We start from the raw sequence: 17,358 nt of genomic DNA on the forward strand, positions 1-17,358 counted from the left end.
GACTTCCCTGCCTATATATTTTAGCATCAGCTTGGGATGTGCATTGCACTGGGCTGTGCATTGCTACAAAAACATATGTTCACATTTTTAAAGTGAACATTTTATAAGTGAGGCATTAACAATAGAATTATACAATAATTAAGTGAACATTTTATAAGTGAGGCATTAACTATAGAATTATACAAGAATTAAGTGAACATTTTATAAGTGAGGCATTAACAATAGAATTATACAAAAATTTAGTGAACATTTTATAAGTGAGGCATTAACAATAGAATTATACAAGAATTAAGTGAACATTTTATAAGTGAGGCATTAACAATAGAATTATACAAGAATTGAACAAGGATTGGGCACGGGGCAAGGAAAGTACTTTTGTAATATTATGTTTTATTTACCTTATTGTTTCCTTATGCAATTGCTGCTGTAATACTGTGTTGTATGTGTTTCAGTGGTTCCCACTTTTGTAAAAATGCTCAATATATTCACAATCCTTTTTGCTGCCTCTTGTCTCTATAACAAACTACATTATTCAATTACTCCTTCGCCCTCTCCACCTGCACTGTTCATTAGCCCATCTCTCTTAAAGTCACCTTACTTTTGTACTTATTAACTTTATCTATTCCTAAACACTCTCTCTCCCCCCTGCACCTCATCTCAAAAGCGGTCTCTTACTGCAAATCTGTATCTCATTTCTTTTACTAACTGCTGGTGACACCTCCCCTAATCCTGGTCCCCAACACCTGCCTAGCCATGCATATCCATGTGTACCATCCCATAGACTCAGAAAACAAAACTCAGCCAACCTTACTCACATTCCTCTTGCATCAAAAGCAACTACCCCTTTCACTTGTGCACTCTGGAACTCTCGCTCTGTTTGCAACAAGCTCACTTCTATACATGACCTCTTTATCTCTCGCTCCCTCAACCTTTTGGCCCTAACAGAAACCTGGTTCTCTTCCCTAGACACAGCATCCACTGCTGCTCTGTCACATGGGGGTCTCCACTTCAGCCACACTCCTAGGTCTGGTAATTGACAAGGAGGTGGTGTAGGTATTTTACTTTCCTCTCGTTGCACCTTTCAACAAATACAACCCATCTCTTCCCTCTCATTTTCCTCCTTCGAAACCCACATGATTCGCTTATTCTATCCTTTCTCTATATGTGTTGAGTTGCTCCTCAACTCAATTTCTAGATCACTTGGCTACCTGGCTACCTTATTTCCTTTCCTCAGACAACCCTGTCCTCATTCTTGGCGACTTCAACATCCCTCTTGACAATCCCACTACCTCATTGGCAAAACAACTTCTGCAACTCACTTCCTCTTTAGGTTTGTCACAATTGACTGATTCTCCCACTCACACAGACGATCACTCCCTTGACCTGATCTTTAGCTATCAATGCTCTTTCTCAAACTTCACAAACTCTCCCTTTCCTCTTTCTGACCACCATCTCCTGACTTGCAATATATAATCCCCCCTACAACTCTCCCTCCTTCTACTCCTCACACCAAACTTCACAGAAGCATTATGTCATTGGATCAGTAAAAGCTTGTTAATTCCCTTGAACCTCTCCTCTCATCCTTCTCCTCCTTTTCCTGCCCTGACCAATCTATCTGCCACTATAATTCTACTCTTACATCCGTCCTTGACAATCTGACCCCTCTTAGCATAGTTCAGAAATCACACACTCATTCTCAGCCCTGGCATACTCCTCTGACACGGTACCTACGCAGATGTTCCCATACTGCTGAGCGGCACTGGAGAAAATCTCGGAGTTCAGCTGATTTTATTCATTACAAATTCATCTTGAACTCCTACTGTTCTACCCTTAATCTCCATAAGCAACACTACTTCTTTACTCTTATCTCTAATCTTTCTTCAAACTCAAAACATCTGTTCTCCACTTTCAATACTCTTCTCAGCCCTCCCCCACCTTCTAATGCAACTTCTCTGTCAGCTGAAGACTTTGCCAGCCACTTCATTAACAAAATCGACTCCATCAGATACGAAATCAGCTCTCAACATAATTCCATTCTCTCACACCCTCAAATGCTCTCAATCAACCACAATCCACATAACCTTAAATTTAGCTCATTCTCCCCTGTTACTGAGGAAGAAGTTTCGGCACTTATACTGCGCTCTCACCTCACTACCTTTCCCATTTACCCTATCCCCTCACAGCTACTCCCCTCCCCCTCTGCTACCCTTACCCCTATACTCACACACATTTTCAACCTCTCCCTCAGCACCAGTAAAATTCCTTCATCTCTGAAACATGCACTGGTCACACCTATCCTCAAAAAACCTTCCCTTGATCCTACCAAATCATCCAAATACCGCCCTATTTCCCTCCTCCCTCTTGCCTCAAAGCTTATCGAAAAACTAGTAAATGCACGCCTATCCTACTTCCTTACATTAAGCTCCCTCCTTGACCCACTAAAATCTGGATTTCGTCCCCATCACTCCACAGAAACAGCAATTGTTAAGGTTACCAATGACCTACTTACAGCAAAATCAAAAGGCCACTTCTCTCTGCTTATCCTCCTTGATCTGTCCACAGCCTTTGACACTGTTGACCACCCTCTTTTGCTCCAAACCCTCCAATCCTTCGGCATCTGTGACAAAGCCCTCTTGTGGCTCTCTTTCTACCTGTAAAACCGTACCTCTAGTGTAGTCACCACTTTCTGTCGGAGTACCGCAAGACTCTGTCCTCGGTTCCCTTCTCTTCTCAATCTACACGTCATCACTAGGTTCCCTAATAAAGTCCCACAGTTTCCAATATCATTTGTATGCCGACAACATCCAAATCTACTTCTCTGCACCAGACCTATCTCCTTCCTTGCTAACCCATGTCACTAACTGTCTTTCTCACATCTCTTCCTGGATGTCTTCTGACTACCTCAAGCTAAAGCTCTCCAAAACTAAGCTCCTTATTTCCCCCCTTCTTTCAAAATCTCAACCCCCAATCTCTCTATAACTGTTGACAACTCCATCATTACCCCTACCCCGCATGCTTGATGTCTTGGGGTCACATTTGACTCAGATCTTTCTTTCACTTCTCACATTCAGTACTTGGCTAAAGCCTGCCGCTCCACCTCAAAAACATCTCTAAAATTAGACACTTCCTTACACAAGAGACAGTTAAGATTTTAATCCACTCTCTCATCCTTTCCCACCTCGATTACTACAACTCTGTCCACTCTGGTCTCCCCACCTGCCACCTAGCTCCTTTACAATCCATAATGAATGCCTCTGCCAGGCTCATCTTCCTTACACGTCGCTCTTCATCTGCTGCACCTCTCTGCCAATCCCTTCACTGGCTCCCTCTTGCCTCTAGGATCAAACACAACATTCTCACTCTGACATAGAAAGCCCTCAACTGCACTGCTCCCCCCTATATCTCAGACCTTGTCTCCAGATATTCTCCCTCCCATCCCCTTCGCTCTGCTCATGACCTCCTACTCTCCTCCTCTCATGGTACCTCATCACACTCCCGTTTACAGGACTTCTCCAGACTGGCTCCCATCTTGTGGAACTCTCTGCCTCGCTCCACAAGGCTCTCCCCTAGTTTTGAAAGCTTCAAGCGCTCACTAAAGACTCTACTATTCAGGGATGCATTCAACCTACACTTACATTTCTTTATACCAGTTCATCTCCTCCATGCTATCCCCTGAACCCCCTTAGCGTGTAAGCCTAAGAGTCCAGCTGTTTGTTGATCACCTTCTTAAGAGCTGACTACAACAGTGCAACTCTTGGCAGGGCCCTCTACCCATTTGATCCCTATAATTGTTTTGTTGTACTCCGCATTTGTTTATAGAGCTGCAGAACCTGTTGGCGCTCTACAAATAACCGATAATAATAATAATAATAATAATAATTTATTTAAGTTATTTGTAATTTTTATGGGTCTGCACCAATAAGAAGTTATTTTGCTTCTATATAAACATACACCTAACTGTTTTGAACAGATATATCCTAATATATATAAGTATTAAAAAAAGTTATAAGCATTAAAAGATATATGGTATACAACAAGGTATTTGAAAGGAAAGCGCTATAATGTGTATATACATACATAAACATGTGTTTGTATATATACATATGTATGCATGTATGTATAAATATGTGTATATGTGTTCACATGTTTATTTATGTGTTTATATATGTATATACATACATATTAACATATGTAACACATATATACATATATATTGAATTTATAAATGAACCGGAAATCTGTACTACAAATTCACACAGATCACCTATAGGAGGCGCTATACAACAGTGATAAGAATTTAACCAGGTGTTATCGGTGCGTATAACACCAAATGTATATTTAAAAAATATATTAAAAATGTAAAAAATGTATAAAAATGCAGAAATATATGGATTATATGTATAAAATATTTACAAATGGATATATATACACACGTGGCACTAGGTAATAACCTATGTGCGAGGTATATGAAATAGTCCCACAAAAGTCCGTGTGAGGAAAAGGCAGCTCTCGGTCTTCACTCCAAAAAATGATGAGTCTTCTAGGAAGGATAGCTGTAATCAAAACACATGTGGCGCCTCTGTTTATGTTTTGATTACAGCTATCCTTCCTATATTGAATTTATATTGTAGAGCCCTTTCCATTCAAATTTCTGAAAACAAGAACAATCCTTTTTATTCAGTTTTAATATCTTCACAAAGGGGGCAATGTTCTATGTATTTTTAAATAGATAGTCCTATATGTATCTGTATATACTTTCTACCTATATATATTCATATTGCAAAAAATACAATATATATACTGTATATATATATATATGTTATATATATATATAACACATAGAACATTATCAGCAATGTGAACAACATTTGAATGTTAAATATTCATAACTTTGAGATAGTGCTGTATGTTTAACTACTGTCGGGAACAATAATTGTAAGTTTTATTCCAGTTTTCACTCTTTATTAAAGGTATGGGGAGAGAAAGTAAGCACTGTCGCGATGTCTGAAGTCCTAACCTGCGTGTGTTAAAAATGTACTTCTGGTGGTGTTTATCAAATAGTTTTTCAATCTGGAACTGTATGTGTATACATGTGTATTTATTTGTTTATTTGTGTAAATATGTATGTGCATAAATAAGGGTTAAAAATATCACTCTGGTTTCCTAGTCAGGGTTAAAAAGCTACTAGTCCAGAGGGAAAATGTTACTAGCCCGGCACTAGTTGACCACTGGAAATTTCGAGGCCTGTATATATACAGTCATGGCCAAAAATATTGACACCCCTGCATTTCTGTCATTCTCATGTTTATTTCTTTTGTTTGTATTGGTATGACACAAAAAAGCAGAGGAAAAAAAAAACAAATCTGACACATTCCATGCAAAACTCCAAAAAATAGACTTGACAAAATTGTCATTTTACTCAAAATTGTAAGAAATAATTGCATTCCAAGTTTGTGATGCTCCTGTAATTTGTAATTAAACTCATCTGCATCAATTAACAGGTGCTGGCAATATAGAAATCACACTGGCTAGTTAAAATGGTGAAAAATTTACTCAACTTTTCTGTTGTGTGTCTCTGCATATAATATATATTTTAAAATAAAAAGAACATTTTCTTCTATGTGAAGATTATAGGAATTTTAAGTGTTCCTAACTCCCTTCGAGTTTACCCCAGTTGCTCTAATTCAGTGTCGGGTTAGAGCTCAAGCAATAACGGCTATGTTTTTTTTTTTTACAGCGAGCCCTATAGAAGTCTATGGGAAGAAGAGGTTAATGCAGTCATGATATCTGAAGGGCTGAAGTTATTGTGTCTCTGTATCTCGCTCACATTCTAGCTTTTTACTTTCAACTTCTATACCAGTGCTATTGTGACTGCATTAATTTTTTACTTTCAGCACAGTTATTGCATGATAGCAAAAATAATTTTGCGTGCCAATTGTAACATTGCTGTTAACTTGTAATACCAGTGCACATTATTACACACTGGAGCGCAAGTATCGCATTGTTGAAAGCGATATTTAGCACTCAACTTGTAATCTGGCTCTATGTGTTTTAAAACCCATATTCTGCTTCAGATGCAAATATAGCCTGTGATTGGAGAATGCGCATGTATGCCAGCATATGATCATCAACTGTAGGCTAATCTGGAGCTGCACAGGAGGCAGACTTTGACTATATATTTAACCCCTTTGCAGAGGTTAACACATATCAAAAGAATCACATTTGTTTACAAAAGTACTGCTCTAACAAAATGTCCCTTTAAAAATCTTCAACATAGACCCCTATTTATCAAGGTATGTGCAGATATTGTTCTCAGGCAGGGAACTTGTCTATAAACATTCGGGTCCTCTGATGCTGCATCTGCTGCTGGAATTTTACATTCCATGAGCAATTACTTGTACTGACCTGCCCATTTCTCTTGCACAACTAATTGCGCAAGCCTACACCATAATGGTTCTACAGCTGCATACACCACTTCATGAATTGGGGGCCTAAGACTCAATTACGAAGGAAAGTAGGTTGGGTATATCATAGCAGATTTCTTTTTTTTTTTTTTTTATGGCAAATACAGATATCACCAGATGTGCAAATGAATGTACACTGAAATATATTTTTTTGCACATCTAATATTCTCTTAGTTAGAAAAAGAAAATGCTGTTGCACACTGCTCAACTATGTATTGTAAGTCTCTCTTACTGTCAAGAGTTAAAGGGACATGAAACCCAAATTTTTTCTTTCATGATTTAGAAAGAGAATACAATTATAAACAGCTTTCTAATTTACTTCTATTATCTATTTTGCTTCATTCTCTTGATATTCCTTGCTGAAAAGCACATCTAGATATGCTTAGTAGCTGCTGATTGGTGGCTGCACATAGATGCCTCCTGTGATTGGTTCACCGTGTGCATTGCTATTTCTTAATTAAAGTATATCTAAAGAATGAAGCAAATTAGGTAATAGAAGTAAATTGGAATGTTGTTTAAAATTGTATTCTCTACCTTAATCGTGAAAGAAAATGTTTGGGTATAGTGTGCCTTTAAATACACATTTAGAAATACAAGATATTGCAAACTACCAGAGATGGAATACACAGTAATCATTTGGTTGGAGATAAGAGGAAGCTTACAGCAGATTAGTGATGTCCCGAACTGTTCGCCCGCGAACGGTTCACAGCAAACATAGCTTGTTCGCGTTCGCGTTTGTGGGCGAACACATGGCGATGTTCGATCCGCCCCTATGTGTCATCATTGTGGAAACTTTGACCCTTTATGTCACAGCCGCCTGACACATTAGAGCCAATCAACATCAGACACTCCCTCACAGACACTCCCAGCTACTCAGAATCCGCCATTTTAGACTCATAACGACCTTGCTTTTTTAATGAGAGGACGTGTTGTGTTTTCGCTCCTGACATTAATAGTAAAAACATAGCTAGGCTAGTGTATTTACAGTCCAGAAGGACTCCACTCATCTCTGCTGCAAGCACAGCACCCCAAAAAGCCCTTTTTAGGGCTATATTTCGTGCCGTTTTTTTTTTTTTTTTTTATTAGCATTTGCCTGGCTTTCAGCTGTGTGTTTAAGGCTCACAGCATATGCTGTGACTACTGCCACCACTGATATCTCCCTAACAACATTAGTTTAAATTTAACTAACCCAAAAATATAATTATTTTTCTAGTGTATTTTTTTTTTCATTTTCTATCAGGCCAGTGTCACACAGCATATACTCTGGTTCATTGCTCTGTGCCAGCCAGCAGCCAGCAGTGTTAATATCCGTTTATAACATTATTTTTAATTAAAAAAAAAAACACAAAAAAATATTTTTCTAGTGTAATCTAATTACATTTACTATCATGCCTGTGTCTGTCAGGCTCACTCAGCATTAATATACCTCTTTTTTTCAGTCTTTTAGTTAATTGGTCTGTGCCAGGCAGCCACCCAGCACTCATATCTATTTTTCTTTCACCTTAATTTTAATATATAAAAAAAAAAAGTTTAAATTTGTTTGCTAGTGTAATCAAATCTAATTTTCTATCCGGCCTGTGTGTTTTGCTGACATAGAGAGCCTACTGTGTTTACTTGCTGCCCTCCCTAGACTATGAGCCACGACTCATATGTGTTTAACCTTTTTTTAATTCCCCCCCCCAAAAAATAATTTCAATCATTTTTCTAGTGTAATCTAATAGTATTTTCTATCAGGCGTGTGTGTATCCGACATACATAGCCTACTGTTTTTAATAGCTGCCCTTCCAAGGCTATCAGCCACGACTCATATGTATGTGCTTAACCTTTTTCTTAAAATTTCCCAAAAAATGTCTTTAAATCATTATGCTAGTGTAATCTAATTGTATTTTCTATCAGGCCTGTGTCTAACTGTCTATCTGACTTACACAGCATACTGTTGTTATAATTGCTGCCCTACGTAGCAGCCAGCCAGTGCAACCACTCATAGAGTCATATGTGCATTGCACTTCTTAACATAATTTTAATATTAAAATCTAAAATTTTAAAATATTTTGCTAGTGTAATGTAACTTAATTTTCTATCAGTCCTGTGTTTTTGTCACTTACACAGCATACTGTGTTCAATTACTGCCCTACCTACCATCCACGACTCATATCTGCCAGCCTGTCTGCCAGGCCCAAGTAGCCAATTAGTGGCACCAATCACAATTCTTGTAACAGTAATAAAAATAAAAAAAATCATAATTTTTTGGACTGCAAATATTCAGTCTCCTAGGGCCATTGAATTTCATTTACCTCCTGCCTGCCACTGCCAGCCTTTTGTGCCAGGCCGTCTAGCCAACTATTTACACCAATCATAATTGTTGTCACAGTCAGACAGTATAGTTATTAATTTAAATAAAAAAATTTTTTTAGTGTTGATCTTAACCCTCAGTTTGCTCGTGCCTTTGAATTGCACTTTTCTACAGCCTTCCAAGCCTGTGTGCCAGGCCTACTTAAAAAATATTTACACCAATCATATTTGTTGTGACAGTATTCTAATAATTAAAAATTAAAATTTTTGGTAATAGTTGCTGTGATTTGAATCGTCAGTTTGCTGGTGCCATTGAAACGCACTTTCCTGCTGCCTTGCAGCCTGCTGTGAGCCAGGCCCCCACCTAGCCAATTGTTGTCAGCAATCATATTTCTGTTAACAGTATTGCAAAAATTGTCAATCATCACTGTTTAGACTGTCAGTAATCAGTCTCCTAGTGTCCTTGAATTGCATCTCCCTCCTGCCTGCCATCCTTTTGTGCCAGGCCGTCTTGCCAACTATTTACACCAATCTTAATTTTTTGTCACAGTATAGTTACTAATTAAAATTAAAAAAATCTTTATTGTTGATGATCTTAACCCTCAGTTTGCTCGTGCCTTTGAATTGCAGTTTTCTACAGCCTTCCAAGCCTGTGTGCCAGGCCTACTTAAAAAATATTTACACCAATCATATTTGTTGTGACAGTATTCTAATAATTAAAAATTAAAATTTTTGGTAATAGTTGCTGTGATTTGAATCGTCAGTTTGCTGGTGCCATTGAAACGCACTTTCCTGCTGCCTTGCAGCCTGCTGTGAGCCAGGCCCCCACCTAGCCAATTGTTGTCAGCAATCATATTTCTGTTAACAGTATTGCAAAAATTGTCAATCATCACTGTTTAGACTGTCAGTAATCAGTCTCCTAGTGTCCTTGAATTGCATCTCCCTCCTGCCTGCCATCCTTTTGTGCCAGGCCGTCTTGCCAACTATTTACACCAATCTTAATTTTTTGTCACAGTATAGTTACTAATTAAAATTAAAAAAATCTTTATTGTTGATGATCTTAACCCTCAGTTTGCTCGTGCCTTTGAATTGCAGTTTTCTACAGCCTTCCAAGCCTGTGTGCCAGGCCTACTTAAAAAAAATATTTACACCAATCATATTTGTTGTGACAGTATTCTAATAATTAAAAATTTAAATTTTTGGTAATAGTTGCTGTGATTTGAAACCTCAGTTTGCTGGTGCCATTGAATAGCACTTTCCTCCTGCCTTGCAGCCTGCTGTGAGCCAGGCCCACCTAGCCAATTGTTGTCAGCAATCATATTTCTTTTAACAGTATTGCAAAAATTGTCAATCATCACTGTTTTGACTGTCATTAATCAGTCTCCTAGTGTCCTTGAATTGCATCTCCTTCCTGCCTGCCATCCTTTTGTGCCAGGCCGTCTTGCCAACTATTTACACCAATCCTAATTGTTGTCACAGTATAGTTACTAATTTAAATAAAAAAAAATCTTTATTGTTGATCTTAATCCTCATTTTGCTTGTGCCATTGAATTGCACTTTTCTACTGCCTGCCAGCCTGTGTGACAGGCCCAACTATCCAATTAGTGCTAGCAATCATATTTCTTTTAACAGTATTGCAAAATTTGTCAATCAACACTGTTTTGACTGTCAATCTGCAGTCTACTAGTGCCCTTGAATTGCATTTTCCTCCTGCCTGCCTGCCTGTGTGCCAGTCCCAACTAGCCAATTAGTGCCACCACTCATATTTATTGTAACAGGATTGGAATTTTTGTTAATCATAACTGTTTTGACTGTGATTCTTCAGTCTCCTAGTGCCATTGAATTGCAGTTTCCTTTCTCCCAGCGTGTGTGCCAGACAGGCTCATTTGCCAAATAGTGCCAAACAATCATATTTGTTGCCACAGTACTAGTAATATTTAAAAAAATTAACAATTTGTGATTTTTAAAACATCTGTCTTTTTTGTTGTTGTCAGTCTCACAGCGTATACTGTGCCCACTTTCACAGTGCCACCACTCAATTGGTGTAATAGTATTGTTAGTGTCCATTTAAAAAAAATGACAGGCAGAGGCAGGCCACCCTGCAGGTTCCGTGGTTGTGGTGCTGTGATTCCTTTAGACCCTACAAATATGCACATTGTTCAGACGCCGGGTGCCAGGGGGGATGCAAAAACTTCTGAGGAGGACCTAGTTGAATGGCTAACACAGGAAACCCAATCTTCTTCAGCTTCCGCTGCTAGTCCTCCTAACCTTGACGCACCATCTAAGTCCAGCTGTGCTTTGGGCAGGTCTCAAGTGACCAGTGACACTCCGCCACCTGTCGCCACCACCAACACAAGCACCACAGCCGCTTCACTTGATCTGTCACAGGAGTTATTGACACATCATTTTGAAGAAATGAGTGATGCGCAACCATCATTGACAGAGGATGTAGATAATAGTGATCAGTCTCAGTCAGGCAGCATTACCGAAATGGAGGTATGGTGTGATGATGATGGTGATGTTGTACCCGCTGCTGCTTCCTTTCTTGATGTTTCAGATACAAGTGAAGCGGTTGATGATGATGTGTCGGTGGATGTCACGTGGGTGCCTGCTAGAAGAGAAGAAGAAGAGGGGGAAAGTTCAGATGGGGAGACAGAGAGGAGGAGGAGGAGGAGACGATTTGGAAGCACGGGGAGGTCGTCTCAAGGAGCTAGTGGCACAGTCAGACAGCATGCATCGTCACCAGGGGTCAGCCAGACAGCCCGCCGACGCCCATCAACGCATGCTGTTGCCACCACCAGAATGCCGTCATCGCAGAGCTCAGCAGTGTGGCATTTTTTTTGTGTGTCTGCCTCTGACAACAGCGATGCCATTTGCAACCTGTGCCAAAAGAAACTGAGTCGTGGGAAGTCCAACAGCCACCTAGGTACAACTGCTTTGCGAAGGCACATGGTCTCCCATCACAAAGGCCGATGGGAAGAACACATGAGTAGAAGCAGCACACAAAGTGAAAGCCGCCTTCCTCCTCCTGCTCCAGCATCTTCAGCCACGTCAACCAGTGCTGTCCTCCTTGCCCCCTCTCAACCATCCTCCACTCAGTCTCTCTTACGTAGCAGTTCCTGGTCATCTGCCCACAGTCAGGTGTCTGTCAAGGACATGTTTGAGCGTAAGAAGCAAATTTCTCAAAGGCTTGTCTGAACTCTTAGCCCGCCAGCTTTTACCATACAAGCTGGTGGAGTCTGATGCTTTCAAAAAATTTGTATCTATTGGGACACCGCAGTGGAAGGTACCTGGCAGAAATTTCTTTTCACAAAAGGCAATCCCAAACCTGTACTCTGTTGTGAGAAAGGAAGTTATGGCATGTCTGGCACACAGCGTTGGGGCAAGGGTCCATATGACCACGGATAGCTGGTCTGCAAAGCATGGTCAGGGCAGGTATATCACTTACACTGCGCATTGGGTAAACCTGCTGACTTCTGACAAGCATGGAATGCATGGCTCTGCAGAAGAGTTGGTGACACCGCCACGACTTGCAGGCAGGCCTGCTGCTACCTCCTCTACTCCTTCTACTCCATCCTCTTCCATAACCTCTTCCTCGGCTGAGTCCTCTTCAACTTCTGCATCTTGCTCCACATCTATGGCACCCCCCCAGCTCCCCAGGTACTATGCTACATCCCGGGTACGGCAGTGTCATGCCGTCTTGGGGTTGACTTGCCTGAAAGCGGAGAGTCACACCGCACCAGCACTCCTGACCGCCCTGAACGCACAGGTGGATCAGTGGCTGACTCTGCACCAACTGGAGATTGGCAAGGTTTTTTCTGACAATGGAAGTAATTTGGTGGCAGCATTGAAATTGAGCAAGTTGACACATGTGCCGTGCATGGCACATGTGTGTAATCTGATTGTACAACGATTTGTCCATAAGTACCCAGGCTTACAGGACGTCCTGAAGCAGGCCAGGAAGGTGTGTGGCCATTTCAGGCGTTCCTACACGGCCATGGCGCACTTGTCTGATATCCAGCGTCGAAACAACCTGCCAGTGAGGCGCTTGATTTGCGACAGCCCGACACGGTGGAATTCAACACTCCTAATGTTTGACCACCTGCTCCAACAAGAAAAAGCTGTTAATGAGTATTTGTATGACCGGGGTGCTAGGACAGCCTCTGGGGAGCTGGGGATATTTTTGCCAAATTACTGGACGCTCATGCGCAATGCCTGTAGGCTCATGCGTCCTTTTGAGGAGGTGACAAACCTTGTCAGTCGCACCGAAGGCACCATCAGCGACATCATACCATTTGTTTTCTTCCTGGAGCGTGCCCTGCGAAGAGTGCTGGATCAGGCAGTAGATGAGCGTGAAGAGGAAGAGGAAGAGTTGTGGTGTCCATCACCCCCACAAACAGCCGAATCAGCATTGCTTGCTGGACCTGCGGCAACGCAGGAAGAAGATTGTGAGGAAGAGGAGTCAGAGGAGGAATGTGGCTTTGGGGAGGATGAGGAGGAGGAAGACCGAGCACAACAGTCATCCCAGGGTGCTAGTTGTTGTCACCTCTCAGGTACCCGTGGTGTTGTACGTGGCTGGGGGGAAGAAGATACCATCAGTGAGATCAGTGAGGAGGAGGAACGCGACATGATTAGCTCAGCATCCAACCTTGTTCAAATGGGTTCTTTCATGCTGTCGTGCCTGTTGAGGGACCCTCGTATAAAAAAGCTGAAGGAGAACGACCTGTACTGGGTGTCCACGCTCCTCGACCCCCGGTATAAGCATAAAGTGCCTGAAATGTTACCAAATTCCCACAAGCCGGAAAGGATGGAGCATTTTCATAATAAATTAAAAACTATGCTTTATACAGCATATAAGGGTGATGTCACAGCACCACGGGAATATAACAGGGGACGAGATTAAATTAATCCTCCTCCTCCCACGACCACGGCGGCAAGGACCAGGTGCTTTCCTGACGTCTTGTTGATGGAGGACATGCGTACCTTTTTAACTCCCATGCACCATCAGAGCCTTTCGGGATCCAGCCTTAGAGAAAGACTCAACCGACAGGTAGCAGACTACCTAGCTTTAACTGCGGATCTCGACACTCTCAGGAGCGATGAACCCCTTGACTACTGGGTGTGCAGGCTGGACTTGTGGCCTGAGCTATCCCAATTTGCAATGGAACTTCTGGCCTGCCCCGCTTTAAGTGTCCTGTCCGAAAGGACTTTTAGTGCAGCAGGAGGTTTTGTCACTGAGAAGAGAAGTCGCCTAGGTCAAAAAAGCCTTGACTATCTCACTTTTATAAAAATGAATGAGGGCTGGATCCCGAAGGGACTGACATTGGGCGATACATTTGAATAAAAAACTACTGATGATGATATGAGCTGCCTTGGGCTACAACTGTTACACAGGCTGGCCTTTTTTTCTTGGTTATAAAGACGGAGGACTTGCTTGACTTATCCGCCAACAACTAGTGTTCAAGCCACAAGCTTTTCGGGCACTTTATAAATGTTTTACAAACATCGATTTTTCTGGCCGCTGCTACAGCAGTTGCTCCAACAATACCCCAATGTTTCAGTCATTTGTACATTCCTAATTTTTCTGGCCTCTGCTGCATCTCTGTGGGTACAAAACTCAAATAAAAAAAATAAGGCACATAACACTAGTGATTAAACTGTTACGAATTGTACAACTTTACACACCACTCATATCCGGTGGACCATTCAATTGAACGCAAAATGCAACAAATTTGAAAGAGTAGGACCGACCAAGCATCTTTATCCGTCTCTTGGTTGATCTAAATTATCTCTGTGTTCCATCTATGACATACCTGTACTCTATTGTGCAAAAGGGTGGCATATGTTTTGTTTCATGCTGTTGTGCCTGTTGCGGGTCGTGGCCCATGATATAAAAAGGCTGAAGGAGAACGACCTGTAGTAATGGTTGCCCCATCCAGTTTTTATAAAAATGTTCCTGGTTCCTCTCAATTATCTTTGGGTTTCTAAAATGGATGCCATACCTGTACTCGCTTGTGCAAAAGGATGGCATATGTGGTGGTGTTTCCTGCAGTTGTTTCTGTTGAGGGTGCTGGACCCTCTTATAAAAAAGCTGAAGGTGAACGACCTGGAGTGGGAGTCCAAGCATGGTTTTTGGTGCTATTTCACTTTTACAAACAATTATCTGTCGTTTTCACAAATCAATGCCGTACCAGTACTCTATTGTTCCAAAGTATGCCATATGTTCTCTTTCTTGCTGGTATTTTGTTTGAGGGTCCTGGACACTCTTATAAAAAGGCCTAAGGTGAAAGAGGTGTACTGGGTGTCCACTCATTTTTATTTTCTATTTCTCATTTGACCAAAATTATCTCTGGTTTTGTAAAATCAATGCCGTACCTGTACTCTGTTGTTCAAAAGGATGCCATACGTCCTCTTTCCTGCTGGTGTTTTTTTTTTAGTGTCCAGGACCATCTTATAAAAAGGCCTAAGGAGAAAGAGGTGTACTGGTTGGCCACTCATTGTTATTTTTCTATTGAACAATTGACCAAAATGATCTCTGTGTTTGTAAAATCAATGCTGTACCTGTACTCTATTGTTCAAAAGGATGCCATACGTCCTCTTTCTGGCTGGTTTTTTTTTGAGGGTCCAGGACCCTCTTATAAAAAGGCCTAAGGAGAAAGAGGTGTACTGGCTGTCCATCGAATCATTTTTTTTATTCAAATTAACATTTTAAAAAAAAATTCTATGGGTTTCTAAAATCTATGCCTTTCCTGTACTCTATTGTTCAAAAGTATGCCATATGTCCTCTTTCCTGCTGGTTTTTTGTTTGAGGGTCCTGGACCCTCTTATAAAAAGGCATTATGGATAAAGAATTGTACCTGGTGACTGTCCATCCAATCATTTTTTTTAATTCAAATTCACGGTTGCAACAAATTATCCCCGGGTTTCTAAAATCAATGCCTTTCCTATAATCTTTTTTTCACAAAGGATGCCATATGTCCTCTTTCCTACTGCTGGTTTTGTTGAGTGTCCTGGAGCCTCTGCTAAAAAGGCCGAAGGATAAAGAAGTGTACTGGGTGTCTATTCAATGTTTTTTTAGATTTCACATGTGTATCTTATTTTTTCTGTCTTTCAAAAATCAATGCCTTTCCTGTAATCTATTTTTCAAAAGGATGCCATATGTCCTCTTTCATGCTGTTCTTTCTGTTGAGGCTCCGGGACACTCTTCTAAAAAGGCCTAAGGATAAATAAGTGTACTGGGTGTATAATCAATGTTTTTGTCAGCCGCTCTGGAATCAATCCGGGATGTAACCCAACTGCTAGCGTGAATTGAAAGCACACGCTAGCACACTGAGAAATATCCAGGACGTGACCCACTCAGGAAGCAGATTAGAAGATAACAAAAATGAATATTGTTCCAGAATGCAGGAAAGCCACAAAGGTTTAAACGTCCCTTTCAGTAGTACAAAGAACAAAAAGGAAATGCTCTTACTTGAAGCTTCTGAAAAAGGTCCTCTTTAGCAGGCTTGTAAAACAAAGGAAAAGTTCTCTTTTGCAGCTTGTAAAAGTAAATGTCCCTTTTAAGCAGGTGTATAACAAACAGAAAGGCAAAATTCTCTTTTGCAGCTTGTAAAAGTAAATGTCCCTTTAAAGCAGGTGTATAACAAACAGAAAGGCAAAGTTCTCTTTTGCAGCTTGTAAAAGTAAATGTCCCTTTTAAGCAGGTGTATAACAAACAGAAAGGCAAAGTTCTCTTTTGCAGCTTGTAAAAGTAAATGTCCCTTTTAAGCAGGTGTATAACAAACAGAATAGGTTTAAAGGTAAAGGCCAAAGCAAGGTCAGGCAGGCAGAAGTCGGCATCCAAATATCAGCAAAAGGTATAGGCAAAAGACAGGGTCAGGCAAGCAGAAGTCGGCATCCAAGTATCAGCAAAAGGGTAATAGCTACAGGCAAGGTCAGGCAGGCAGAAGTCAATGTCCAAATATCAGCAAGTACGGATTAGGCAAGAGGCTTGGTCAGGCAGGCAGAAGTCGGTACACAGAAGAACAAAACTGATATGGTACTCACGATCCAGGGAAACAAACAAACGGGCCCAGATTCAGATCTCCCGCCGAGATTTAAAGGGCAGGAGCGTAACCGTCATCAGAGGGGTGTGAGAGAAAGCGTCATGTTGCTAAGCAACATGACGTCAGAGACACAGAGGAGTTCCGGGAGCCGCGGCGACACGGCGATGAACGGAAGCGCTCATGACAGCACCCCCTCCTCAAGGACCCCTCCGGGGGACAGGACCAGGTCTATCAGGATGAGTCTTGTGGAAGGTCTTGACCAATATAGGAGCATTTACTTGATGAGCAGGTTCCCAAGAACGTTCCGTGACTGGATAACCCTTCCAATGAATGAGATAATACAATTTCTTGCCCCGCAATTTGGAATCTAGAATATGGCTGATCTCAAACTCAGGATGTCCATGCACCAATAACGGTGGAGGTTTAGAAAAAGGCTTAGAATACCTGTTAATCATCACAGGTTTTAAAAGAGAAACATGGAATACCGGATGGACTTTGAGAGACTTGGGTAAAGCTACCCGATAAGCAGTGGAACATACCTGACCCAGTATTCGGAA

The sequence above is a fragment of the Bombina bombina genome, chromosome 6 (genome assembly GCF_027579735.1).
Source record: "Bombina bombina isolate aBomBom1 chromosome 6, aBomBom1.pri, whole genome shotgun sequence".
Taxonomy (NCBI): domain Eukaryota; kingdom Metazoa; phylum Chordata; class Amphibia; order Anura; family Bombinatoridae; genus Bombina; species Bombina bombina.